The following is a 13671-nucleotide window of genomic DNA, read 5'->3' as shown; positions in this document are numbered from 1 at the left end:
CGAGTTCTGCCTATTTGACTATGCGCGGGATAGCTAGATACTACATAAACATTGCTGTACAAACGTGAAAGTTATATTTTATGTATTTAACTTTCGAAATGGAACAACAAAAATATGTTTTTAAATATTAAGAAGACATTAATATAAATGTATCAGATCTAGCGTCCCGTCCCGGCTTCGGTCGGGTAAAAGCGTACCTACTTTCGGGAAAAAATGTACCCTCTATGTGAGCTACCTCAATACCAAATCGTTTGAGCGTGACTAAGTAACAAACATACTCAAACTTTCGTCTTTATAATTTTAGTGAAATTTTTACACCGTATTCTCATTTCTTATTTCCCGATGAGCGAAAACCATATTTTTTGAACCAAAGTCGCTAAAAGGGGATTGTCATAACTTACGTTTAATTCTGACGGGAATTAGGTGCACCATTAAGTTAATTTTTCGTAATTCATCATCATAAATGGAACTGAGCAATCTTCTATGACCATCAGTCATTGAGTCAAGTTTTCGAAAATGACCCGAAAATGTAATAAAAAGAATTGAATTTAAAATAAAGACGCTTGCGCTGGCTTCGTAGTTTAAACTGTAAACTGGTCAGTCACCAAACTCACTGCTTTTGTAAAGTTCAAACCAAATAGCCTAACTGCATTTAGACATTGCAATTTAAACTTTAATACGAAGTAATAAATTCCAATTTGATTTGCCAGAATGTATCAGTCAAACTGTAATAATAATTCGAAAATCAACCTAAAGTCCAATAAGTAAGACCCGATTTAGCTAATCAGATTTTCAATTGGATAGGTTTATGCCACATATGTCCCACATTTTGTCACCGATACGATAGAAATTCATTGAACTGTCATTTTTTGCTCCATTTTCCAGATCTACTTAAGTGGTTCTTCCTTAGTACTGATACGTACAGTGGCCAAAAACTGATATCAAGGGTGACGAAACAAATGAAAAAAGAAATGTTCCCGCCATAAAATAGAATCCATGTATTACGTGAATGTCGTATGAAGCGATTAAGGGACTTGATAGCTGATAACTTGACAATCACATCATCCCCAAAGGGAGTTGTAACGAAAGAGACACAAAATCACAGGCGAATCATAAAATAGTATTTTTAAGAGGACAACCAACCATGACGCCGTAGAACGAGCAGGGCTGACCCCAACTAAAGAGAACTGGGCTGAAGAGAATGACAACACTCTTCGGAGAGCCACAACCGCGTAACTACACCAGAAAAAAAAACATTATCCATACCAAAACGGAATACTGATATCACAACACGATTGTTACACGATTTTAAGCGTTCTCCATCCAGTTTTAAGACTGCATTTGGATTGCACGCCTCGCATCGCCAGCCGCAGGCGGGTTCTACGAACATTACAGAACTCGCAAATCGTGGTTTTGATTTTCATTTCCACTGCGCGCTCTCGTATGCTATGATTAGTGTATATTGTTCTATGGAGCAGCGTTATCTATAGAAATTATTGTTACGGGCAAAACCAGTTTCATAAGCTTTTGTTAGGCGTGGAATTCTTTTTACGCGACGTATTTCAAATGGTTTGCTGCTTTTTTTTTAAAAGTGAAAACTTCATTAGCGGCGTTGTGCACTTTTTGTTCTGGGTAAAACATTTTAAACTCACGTGACATCGAAAATTCGTAAGTCGTCAAAAATGCACAACGTTAATATTCAAGTTTTTTTAAAACACTAACGTTTTGTGTATATATTTGCACAATCGTCATCATCTGGAGCCCTCCGTGACCCACTGCTAGATATATATGCCTCCTTCCGTCTACTACCATGTCTGTCCTGGACCATCCCCATCCAGTTGTTGCCAGCATGTCAATTAGTAGCATTTTAATACATAATTTTTATATAATAAATAAATAAATCATAAATGTATTAGGACGAATCACACAGATTGAGCTAGCCCCAAAGAAAGTTCTAGACTTGTGTTATGGGATACTAGCTCAACGATACTATATTTTATAACATATACATATATAGACATAGTAATACAGTGGAGTGTAGCGAATTTCTTAAAAAATCAGCCAGTGATAAAAACATGCTATCCTTACCTCGGATTGATGCTAAACTGTGCCTTGGACTAACCTGCAAAAAAGGAAAAAATATATAAATACAAATTACCTAATGTATATATCTATATAATACAAAGTGATAAGCTATTCTAGATAATTATGTTTTGTCCACAGATCAACAACAAATTTGTCCCTATCAGACTTTGCTCCCGTACCTTTACCTTTCTAATGGCGAAATATTTTTTGAAATTGGTTCGGTAGTTCCAGAGATTACCTGATTCAAACATACAAACTCACAAACGCTTACCTCTTTATAATAATAGTATAGAGACAAAACATACCGTAACAAAACTTGGCTATCGTTAGCTATTTTTCTAAAAAAATATTTCAGTTAACACACAAAATTAAAAATTAAAATCTAACATGTCCCTTAATATAATCAAAACTAAAGGGTCCAATTTTCGATAATTTATGCATTAAATTCACACCACACAAAGGTGGCATCTAGAAAGTTCGAAATCGCGCGAACAAAGTTCGGGGTAATTAATTTTTGGTATGGTAGTAATATATTCCTACCACGAATTGTTGTTTGGAAGTTTCTTCTTAATGGCTCTCGCGTGAAACCTTTTAAAAGTCTGACGAATAGTTGTGCGAAGGCGGTATTTTGGTCGTTCCGAAATACTAGTAGTTCGTAGCTTTGGTAAATATTACTTCATTTAGATTATGAAGTGAAAGAGTGCCTGTGAAGGTCTAATTTCTGAAGAAATGACTTTGTTTGATTTTGATGAGGGCAGTTGAGAAATCATTCAGTTGTCATTATGAATGGGTAACGCATGGAATTAGTAAGTACTTCGTTGTATGGAATACCTACTAATTCCACGGTGTAACGTCTCGAATTGACAGTTTATACAACATTATTGCCTAAGAGCAAAGAGCTAAGGTCAGCCTATGAAACCGGGAATCATGAGAGATAAGTCTGGAACCATGCTAGGCCGTGGAAAAGAGTAGGAAAGCGGACTCTGGGCTTCGGCGCTCTCTCTCTCTCATCTTCTTGCTTACATTCGGCGCTATGACGTCCCAAAGCCCAAAGCTCGCGTATAAAATAAACCTTAAAATTTTGAAGACTGAGCCGATTTTACAACAGACCGACTACCTGACGTCAACCCTCTTTGGGAATGTTATTGTTATATTGTTGAGTCCAGACGCCTCGTACAGCTTTTACTGGAAGATATGGAGTGGTCCTATTCTAGGGCGCCTAAGTCCACGCGTTCCAGCCCGCGCTCTATTGTTGGGAAGCAAAAACTCTTGGATGTAATGAGAGAAAGAGACAAAGAACATTAACGAATACACAATAAATAGTTACAATACTAAATAATAGTGAAATTTACTAACATATCCAGAAGATGTATGTCAGACAATATATGTGTGATACTATCGAAATTCCAAAAACAGCGCTGAAATGTTCAAGCTTACATGGAAACCAATCCGACTAGCTCATAAAAAACATCTCAGTATCTCATTCATACTCGATACCGTCTCGCCCCCGGGAACTCGCAAAGTATCCGATACTATCACAGAAATCAGAATAACAATACAAATAGAAATGCCACTTGTAACAGAGATGACAATGTTGCGCCGGACGTGTGGTGGTTGATGTTACACGGAATGGCCGCGCGCGAAACGTCCGGCAAAAAGGTTTACATATATAAAAGTCAAACGGCATTTTAAAAGTTTTCTTTATATAATATTTTTTTCGTTCTAAGATGTTATTATATATTCCAACTAAAACACTCATCCAATAACGCGTCTGATAGATAGATAAGTACCCTCATAATCTACAAAATACTCCATTTTTAATTGAGTGTTTTTCCTAATGCTTCCGGCTCATTCATCATCAGACCCGCTTTCTTTCTCATTCTCCTGTGTTCATTAGCATTCTTATTTGTCAGATCCTTGACGACATCAAGCCAGCAATTCTTGCGCCATGAATGGACAAACATTTTCCCCTATACTTATGTAATTTGATGATTTACACAAGACATTACATTACAAGTTACATAAAAGGTTGTAAAAATCTAAAACATAAGTTGAATTTCTCAAGTCAATACAAACACACACTTTATATGTCTCTTCTATGAGCTTATTTCATTCAAATTTCTGTGTGCACTATACATATATTGGACACCTGATTGAGTTCTATAAGATTCAAATACACTTCTTTACGAGGGAAGCATTCGGTCTGTTGCTGTATTATTTGTTATCTCGGAAATTGGATCCAGTTTTTTTTAACGGCTGCTAAAATGTTATGTTTTGACATCTCACGCAAGAATGTGTGTGAATTGTATTTATTTTTATTCAGCTTTAAAGACATCACAGACATATTAAACCCACGGCAAATCCTAAATACTTAACTAATATTATGAATGCGAAAGTAAGTTTGTTTGTTACTGTCTTCACGCTCTATCTACTCAACCAATCTTCAGTTTGATGTATGGAGAAGTTACTTTCATACCGGAAACAGAACTGTTCCTGTGGGAATATTACGCGGGCGAAGCCGTGAGTAAAAGCTAGTATTGTATATTTGATACAAACTTTTACCCAAATCAAAGCCAAAAAAAGGATTGAAAAATATTGGTTTACGACTCTGTCTCTGTCTTCAAATATCTATCATATTACATCAAAATCGGTAGGGCGGATTTGTCGTGAAAGCGTAACAGATAAACATTTGCATCTATAATAATGTATGGAATGATTTTAGTACTTTTGTTAGCACATCACAGAACACTAACAAAACCAATTAAACTTGCGATTCGGATCAACAAAAGTTGCTGAAACGAGTTCCCGAAGTACATTATGTAACTGCAGTTGCACACACGATGCAGTGGTTCGACAATGATCCGGTTTCGTTCTATAGTAACTCGAATAGGAAATATTTTATATACGACAGATGCTCGGAAATAATTATATTTATGTTTAAACTTAAATGTCAAAGTAGTGAAGTAGAACAATGACGGAAATATTGTACGAGAGAATAAAATAAATTATTAACCTGGCGGAAATAAATATGAACCGCGCAGGATACAACATATTTATATATGAGAACGATTAGTATTATTTTTTGACAGAAAACTTTGGTGGTATTGGTTTACACCAATCGGGTCGGGTTTACACCAATCGGGTCGGGTTTACACCAATCGGGTTGGGTTTACACCAATCGGGTCGGGTTTACACCCGACACTATTGTCAATTTGTCAACTAGGCGTAAACCATGATTTAGTAAGTACGTTGTACGGAGTACCTACTAATTCCATGGCTCAAACAGCATATTTTGACATTGTCACGCATTATAAATGACATTGACATGCATGTCAAATAACATTGACAAATGACATTGACATCCATGACAAATGACATTGACAAATGACATTTGTAACGGTTTGTTTATTTACCGAATGTGTTAGTACCGCCATTAGCGTTAATCTTTACATAATATTCAGAAGGGAACCACAGCACCCACTATTTGAGTAATATTCAGAAGAAACTTCATGTTGACAGAAATTTTAGTCGTACTAGGATTGTTGTATGAACTGAACATCAAGTAACTACCCTCATTTGATAAGAATTAGGCTCTCAAAGTAAAGCTCTTTTATGCCATATCCATACATATCTCGACTTCGTTGAATAAAAAACATAGCTATATAGAATGATGGACATGTACATACAAATCGGTCGCTTTCTGTCTTGAATATTTACGTATATTATATCACCCGGCGTCCTAGTTGATCGTTGGAAGGCTACACGACGCTGTCCGTAAATGATAGACTAGGTTTTGTAAGGCTTTGACCATGTCTATTTCTTACACAGCAGACTTTTTGAATAAGGAACCTTTGTACTTAGTTTCCTATTTGTAAGTTTTATATTTACACTGTTATGTTGTGTACATAAATAAATAAATAAAAAATAAATAAGAAATCAACGTACTACGAGGACACTATATGTACAATCCAAAACTCCGTTTTCACACATATATAACATGTATGAAACTATAGATTTAGCGACAACAAATGACAGCTCAGCCACGCAAATAATACACACAAAATATTGACGCTTTACATGCCGTCGCGCGGTGTCATCGTGTTCGTCGCCAACCTAGGGCGATTACACGGCATTTGTGAGCGGATTTAATATTAAGGATGGCGAAAATCCAGCAAAGACGCTGCTGAGCCCGAAATCCGTTGAAAGTAGACTCAGAGAAAAGTTGCACCTGCGAGATCCCATCACGTAGATCGTGATTTAACCAGAATAATGCAGTGAATGTTACGCTTTGTTGTAACAAAAGCCGGTGAAAATGTATATAGAATATCAAGTTTTAATACCAGAGGCAGACCTTGGTGCACAAGTCACCTAACCTCTCTCATTCAGGGTCAATATTGACAACACTTGGGGCCGTGGGTAGGATTTCCAACTATACTGCTAAAACACAGTATTTCTGTTTTTCACTAAATACATTTTACTGTTGAACAATAAATAAGTGTACGAAATACTGTTTTTGTATACTTTTTTCATATGTGTGTTGCGTTTTTCTTTTTTGTTATTATTTATAAATTTTGTTAGAGGCGCTCAGTGTCAGTGCAGCGCAGCCGCAAAATTGCCGCGTTCGTTGAAAACGAAATAACATACCGCTTAAATAAAATACTACTATTTTTTCTAAAATACTGTTCATTTTGCTTCTGAAACCTAAATATACTTTATTTCGGGTAAAAAAGTTGGCAATCCTAGCCGTGGGGCACCCCATTGCCTTACCAGCCACGGGAACCTGAGAGAGCCAATCATAGAGGTTTAACATCAGCCGGTCGTCAAATCACAGTAACTTCACCACACTTAGATTACAGTCGGAAAGAGGTGAGAGAGAGACAGGTATGGAGATAAAAGATAATAAGACTATCAACATATTCTCTATCAATGACACGGTAGGCACTTAATGCCAGTTACATAACGGTGCGTCCATGCGGAATAATGTATCAGATGAGAGCTGCAGAAACAGATGCAAAGTAGCTATGGTGGTAATACAGAAATACTAACACACGTTCTACATTCTCTTTCATATTTGTTTAACAAGCCATTCATTTTGTATACAAGTGGTGGTCGATGTAAATTTCTATAAATGAGTCAGATTGGTATACAAACACATGTGGCGCGGGTAGGATTCGAACCTGTGACCTTTAGATCCACAGGCGTCTTCCATTACACCACTAAGCTTAGCATTGCTTAAATACTTTGACCTATGACCTTTTTAGGCACAACAACCTCATAAATCTTTAAAGGGCAATCACGTCCCAAATTCCACGGAACTGAGCCAAAGCAACAATAAAAATTGCCATTTCTTTGAAGATAACGTCACATCGATCTAAGCTTTTAATGCAGGCCATTTTGGCCCGTATTATTAGGGTAATTAGGCCATGAAAAAGTCGCGATTCTACTTCATCCGGCTATAAAGAAAAAAAATAATGAGCTTGTAAATATCAAGCCATTTTTCCTTATTTGAAATGAGCAAGGATAACTGAGGAAATGGAGAGGTGATTTTTTTTTGTATTTACTAAATAAAAGATTGGTCCATTTAACCCCCGACGCAAAAGACGGGGTGTTATAAGTTTGACTGCTAAGTGTGTCTGTTTGTCTGTCTGTGTACGTGGCACCGTAGCTCATCAACGGGTGAACCGATTTGCATTAGGTTTTTTTTTATTTGACAGCTATTTTTTCTATTCTTTCTAATTTTTAACCCCTGACGCAAAAAGAGTGGTGGAGCGGGTGTTATAAATTTGACTGCTAAGTGTGCCTGTTGTCTGTCTGTGTACGTGGCACCGTAGTTCATCAACGGGTGAACCGATTTGCATTAGGCATTTTTATTTGACAGCTAATTTTTATGCGGTGGTTCTTAGATATGTTTGATAAAAATCGGTTCAGCCGTTCGAAAGTTGTAGCGCAATGAATATTGAGAGCCGGGGGTTTTTTTTTAATTAGTCTAACAAATAAACTTGTTCAATTCTTGAACTCCAAGTAATGGTAACAGGCAAGGGAGAAGAATTTCGTTTGAAATAGTTTCGAATTGGTCACAAATTCGAAACGATTCAACGGAAGCGTTAAATTTCGACTTCATACAGATACAGTCTCGTCTTTATTCCTTGTGGGGTAGACAGAGCCAAGAATTGCTAAACTCGGAAGATTGCATTTAGCGGTATATTGGTGGAATTGAAATTAAATAGTGATTAGTGCTGTGGCTGGCCTATCGATTGTGAGAATTAACATTTTGCGTTTTACAGCTTGGTTTAACCGAGAAGCAAACACAAGTCTAGACACTACAAAACGATGGATAAAGTTAACCACTTGCTAAACACATTTTGTCGTCCCATTTGAAAATGTTATGACATTTTGAAATGGGACGGGACAATGGGACAATTTCCTAGTTGTCACCCGACTGTATAATAAAACAAGTTTTAGTTTCTTCATACATCATTTTGTAACATGACATTACTGTGTTCAAATATTTATTGTCTCACTATACTGAAACAGAGATACGTGTGTAGTCTACAGCATATTTTGGTCAATGTTGGGTTCAGATTAAATGCCACCCAAGGTATCGCATTTTGCTTTATTAAACAAAATTGAAAGACGACAGTGTCGTTTTCAATTTATTTTAGAATACCTAAGCATTGCATATAATATTTATTTCTCACAATTCCACAATGAAATGGGATATTCTTTGTTTTTGAGAATCTTTACATTTTTATAATATAGCTAGCTTTTGCCCGCGGCTTCGCCCGCGTTAATTTTCCGGGATGAAATGTAGCCTAAGTCCTTCGCCATACTTCAAACTACATGTATGCAAAATTTCAAGAAGATTAATTGAGTATATAGAGCGTGAAGAATTAACGAACAAACTTAATTTGGAATTTATAATATTAGTGAGTCCTAACGTTAGTCATATGCGAGTTTCCCAAATCTTGACTGTGTCTAGTCTACCTCGTTTGGGATGTGATACTGCATTTGTTTTCGACCTGCCACCTTTCTAATGTCAAACCTCTTTGGGAATGCCATTATCGTAAGGCATGTTATCCTTTGGTCGCTTGGTAGGATATCCGCAGTAGTGTGAACAACTCTAACTGGAACCAGTTGAAGGGTGAATGCCGGCTCCATACTATATCAGACATATACCGACGCGAATGCTCGAACATCGCATAGTTTCTATGAGAGCTTTTATTTACTGCAAAAGAAAAACAAGTAATGTACATCGAAACAGCAATTTTGGCGAATATTTGCCGATGTTATGACAAAAGATGACGTATCTCGGTGGCGCAGTGTTAAAGTGCTTGTCTCTGAACCGAGAGGTCCCTCCAGGGTTCGATCCCCGGTCGAGTCACGATGGAAAATGATCTTTTTCTGATTGGCCCGGGTCTTGGATGTTGATTTACGTATGTATATGTTATAAAATATAGTATCGTTGAGTTAGTATCCCATAACAAAGCTTCGAACTTACTTTGGGACTAGCTCAATCTGTGTGATTTGTCCTAATATATTTATTTATCTGGCAGAAGGAGCAAACCCAAAAAGTGCTGGCTTCATTTTGCACGGAAATGTTTCTTTTCTTTTCCTGTGTTGAAAGAATTCCCAAAAATGTTTCCTACCGTTTCTGTGCAATCTAGAAAATTACGACCAGGGTACGACTGGCTGCAACTGAAATACGAGTACGGTACCAACTATGTAAAAAGTGTTTTCCCGAGGTGTTATCAGACTCTTGATTCTACGTTATTTTTTTTTTCTAATCCACTCTGCGAATGACTGCTAGCAAAAGAAATAAAAAGTTATATCGCCGTGTGTACAAGGTCGTATGCATGCACGTCTCGTATACCGCACTTTTTATTCTTATCAAACATCGCTCGCACATTAGTAACAACACAATCTTGTTCGCAAGTTTGCATCTCTGAGTGATTCAAATTGGGAAAGTAAAGATTCGAGTAAGATTTTCTATTTAAAAAAAATGGTTGCCTGTAAAGTCGGTTTTACGGGCGAAGATTTTACGTGACAACGTCTTTTTCTCGGTAGAATATTTATTGATATGAATATAATTAAATTGCACAATAGGAACAAGGAATTGAATGAAAATAAGAATTGCACAAATTTTAACAATAGAAATATATATTGTTTACTAAACGAAACGAAACGAGAGAGAGGCCCGCCGAATGCCTTGCGTCTCTCTCCCTCGGTGACTCATCGTAACGTTACCGGGCGTTACACTTTTTCATAAGTGACTCCCAGCCGCAACCTAATTTAAGACGTTGTCACGTCAAAAAACCAATTGGTGCTGCCCAAATAATTATTTTGCTGTTCAAAATTATGCAAAATGTAATGTAATTTAAAAATTTGCTGCTCATAAGTTGTCGCCCAATTAGTTATTCGCCTGACCAAAAAAATATTCTGCTCTTCAAAATGATATAAATTTCAAACCATTTTACAATTATCGGCTGACCAATTAGATACTTTAGCTAACAATATATATTTTATTGCTGGTCAAAATACGAATACTTTGTTGATCGTTTAAAAAACACTCATTAAAAATTACCCAGGACAAAGAACAAGTAACTTTTTAATCTTATCAATTTTAACGTGCATTGACAGAAAGCGAGTGAATGTCCGGATGTCTAACAAATGGCTGGCCATAACCCGTGGCCAGACATTGGTGTAAAAGATCCTTTAGAAACGAGAACACTTGACATTCAACTAGAACAATGTGAACTTATTCGCATGGCGCACTTTTACATAAAACCAGCCATCTTATTTTGCGGTGTCATTTCGATTTACAACTGTCGTAATTTGGGCTTGAACTGGGTAGCCGAGTCCTGGGGGAACCCACGTAATTTACGACTGGAGTTTCCTTTACATGATGACTTAGACCTTCTGACTGAGAAGAACATGTATAATTGTGTTTTAGTGAAGATGTAAAGATAACTCTACATATTCTCCCGTGAGTGTCGTATAAGGGACTAAGGGATAAAAAGCCTTCACAGCGGAAGAACATTTCCAAAAGATTTGCGCAGCGGACGGAGCTGCCGAAACAACTAGTATGTAATAAAGCCTGATATATTTGGTTTTTATTTATATTTTTCGTTCAAATTATCGAATTCCTTCAATTTTGGTGCACGATTGTAGATAATTCATACGCATGCGTGTATACGCTTGTGTACACCTAAATTTCCATACAATTTTGCTATGCACGTGCTTTATACGCATTCGGTGTGCACGTTTATATCAATTTATCAGTTTTCGGATGCTTTACACTTAACATTACAAAATTCTATATCCTAACTAATATTATAAATGCAGAAGTAAGTTTGTTTGTTTATTTGTTTGTTAGCATGAAGAGATGCTCTATCTACTCAACCAATCTTCTTGAAATTTTGCATACATGTAGTTTGAAGTATGGAAAAGGACATAGGGACGAACGAAGCCGTGGGCAAAAGCTAGTAATCAACAGGGTAACTATAGGGTAATATAATATATTATATTACCCATACACAATGTATACCTATAGGTATACATTGTAGTTGTAAAAAAGCAGACAAGTGGACCTTGGACTTCGGCAACTGAGAATGCATTCACATGAGAGAGAGGGTCCTAAGGATGCAGTATTCTATACAAGCTAGTTAGGTACAATATTCCTGTCCCCCTCCAGACATTCCGATCCAATACCACTTTCTTCGATTGCGTTCCCCTATATACCTGACATAAAGGGGCCATCCCTTGCCCTATTATGCCTATTGTGCAGAATCAGCTATCATTGTGGCCGCTCCTTTGTTATTATTAGACCTATAACTTATTCTGGTAAGGTTGGGAAATATTAAGTTCGCATGGAGCTGACAATCAGAGGCGTTGTTGACATAACAATGATGCCCGTTTTAGGATTTTTCCTTCAATGGTTTTTTGAGTTAACAAGTATTGTTTACAAACTACAGGTTAAAACATTTATAACCTAACCGAGAAGAGATACAGAGAAACAAGCTTATCTGGCTCGTTAGAGCGTCACTAACTTAAGGTACTGTTGAATAAATTTGAGGTTTTTAATTGACTTTTAAAATTTATGTAGAAAATATTAAACAAATCTTTTTTCATTGTTTGTCGATTGTCGAATTTGCTAAAGTTACAGTCAGTTTTAAAGTGTCTCTTGGCTGGAAACACAATCTTAATCTTTGGTAGGTATTGCAATGGCAAAAAAAAAATGTCATTTATCAATTTTCTTTTCTTTATAGACATACTGTAGATAGAACAAATACTTAGTATTCCGTTAGGTCAATGGCCGTAGTTTATATAACAGAAGAAGTAGTTATCATATCTCATGAACATTTCTTTTTGGACATCGCCATTTTGGATAATATCCGCTAGACTAATATTCGAATATGGCAACGCATGTAAATATCAACGGGTCGCAGAATTTGAAAGAAAAAGATAAATAGAAATTCATCTGCTCTCATAATAGTATAATTTGTTGCTCTGGCGCTCGCTATGATTCGCGGTACGTTATTGTGTTATAGATAGATACACGGCGACAGCATTGTTTATTTTGAGGTTATTCGTCATCAGTCTCATCTGCTGGAAAAGATGTGACGGTTTCCAAACACGTAAACGCACATTTCCAAACATAGCTAAAACTCTTAATTAACTATCATTAGAGAATGACGATAACGACGATTTTACTGAGAGTAAGTACGTGTACATACTCTCAATAAAATCGTTTGGCTGCTACGATGCCACGGACAGACATACACACACACACACACAAACGCATTATAGTTATCTTATTCTAAATTCTGTGCCACATATACAGTATATTTATCTTCCGTCTCCAATTGCTAGGAATATTCGGATGGTGGTAATCGTCCGATTTAGGGTATCGACAGAATAATACTTGGAAAAAGGTTTTATTTAAAGCTAATCTTAGTAAATCCTTCGGTAAGTATACCTTCTTAGGATTTTAAAAGATTTGCAAATTGGAGCTTCTGAGGGAATATTAAAGTAAGGTTATTTCGAGTCAGATGTCTAGATCTAAATAAAGAAACTGAATTATTGTTGGTGAAACAATCATTATGTAAACAGATCAACGTTAAAATCTATAGAAATAGAAAGCATAGATAAGGATAAATCCGATATCAGTTCAGTCAATGATATTAGAAAAAATATTGCCTACTAGCTGCGCCCCGGGGCTTCGCTCCCGTAGGAATTTCGGGATAAAAAGTACCCTATGTGTTATTCCAGGTTATATTCCACCCGTGTACCAAATTTCATAACAATCCGTCCAGTAGATTTCGCGTGAAAGAGTAACAAACATGTGTACATACACACGTACATCCTCACAAACTTACGCATTTATAATATTAGTAAGAATAGTAAAAATATTGATTTTGGAGAAGGAAGCAAAGGTTGTCAATTTTATATAAATAACTACTTATCAGCCTGACCTGCTTTCTCGATGTATATGAAGGGATACCGAATGCAGTGATTTTTTTTTCGAAAATCTCTCAAATTGTGAGTCTTGCAATGTACAGGCTTTTAGATTATACCGCGATTAATGTA

At 36.5% G+C, this 13671-nt stretch overlaps 1 protein-coding gene across 6 annotated transcripts in view; it reads right to left on the bottom strand.

The window, feature by feature from the left end:
* LOC128678572 (uncharacterized) overlaps positions 1 to 13671 on the bottom strand; it is a 164775-nt gene that overhangs the window by 120496 nt on the left and 30608 nt on the right. Inside the window, exon 1 of one of the 6 annotated variants that reach the window (XM_053760181.1) lies at positions 2089 to 2122. The exons of 4 other annotated variants lie outside the window; for them this stretch is intronic. The gene's annotated coding sequence lies outside the window, so the exon portion shown is untranslated. Of the gene's footprint in view, positions 1 to 2088; positions 2123 to 13671 lie in introns of those variants that run through there. One more of the 6 variants, XM_053760180.1, reaches the window with a different exon arrangement.

Source organism: Plodia interpunctella, chromosome 20 (genome assembly GCF_027563975.2).
Source record: "Plodia interpunctella isolate USDA-ARS_2022_Savannah chromosome 20, ilPloInte3.2, whole genome shotgun sequence".
Classification (NCBI taxonomy): Eukaryota; Metazoa; Arthropoda; class Insecta; order Lepidoptera; family Pyralidae; genus Plodia; species Plodia interpunctella.
This window is presented reverse-complemented; position numbering and strand designations above follow the sequence as displayed.